This window comes from Etheostoma spectabile, chromosome 10, assembly GCF_008692095.1.
Source record: "Etheostoma spectabile isolate EspeVRDwgs_2016 chromosome 10, UIUC_Espe_1.0, whole genome shotgun sequence".
NCBI classification, from domain to species: Eukaryota; Metazoa; Chordata; class Actinopteri; order Perciformes; family Percidae; genus Etheostoma; species Etheostoma spectabile.
The window spans coordinates 18,134,342-18,134,627 of NC_045742.1; the positions used below are offsets into that span (position 1 = coordinate 18,134,342).

General features: G+C 51.7%; 1 protein-coding gene across 2 annotated transcripts in view; it reads right to left on the reverse strand.

Moving 5' to 3' along the window:
• Positions 1 to 286, reverse strand: part of frmpd1b (FERM and PDZ domain containing 1b) — a 26,832-nt gene that overhangs the window by 13,596 nt on the left and 12,950 nt on the right. The window lies entirely within an intron of this gene.

Sequence of the window (286 nt, forward strand, 5' to 3'; positions counted from 1 at the left end):
GGGGGGGCGCTTCTTCACTCCAACACCACCAATGCATAGCACCCACTTGGGTGATGCACAGCAGCCTTACAACACCAGACATCACCACACATCAGCTCGGTAAAGAGGGAGGGGAACATATTTTTAGTGGTGGGGGAAACAGGAGAAACCCGGTTAAAACCCACGCACACACGGGAAGAACATGCAAACTCCACACTGAAAGGCCCAGGACGACCAGGGTTCGAACCCAGTACCTTCTTGCTGTGGACTTCCTGTTTTTCAGAAAGTAATGGAGGTGAAAGCAATG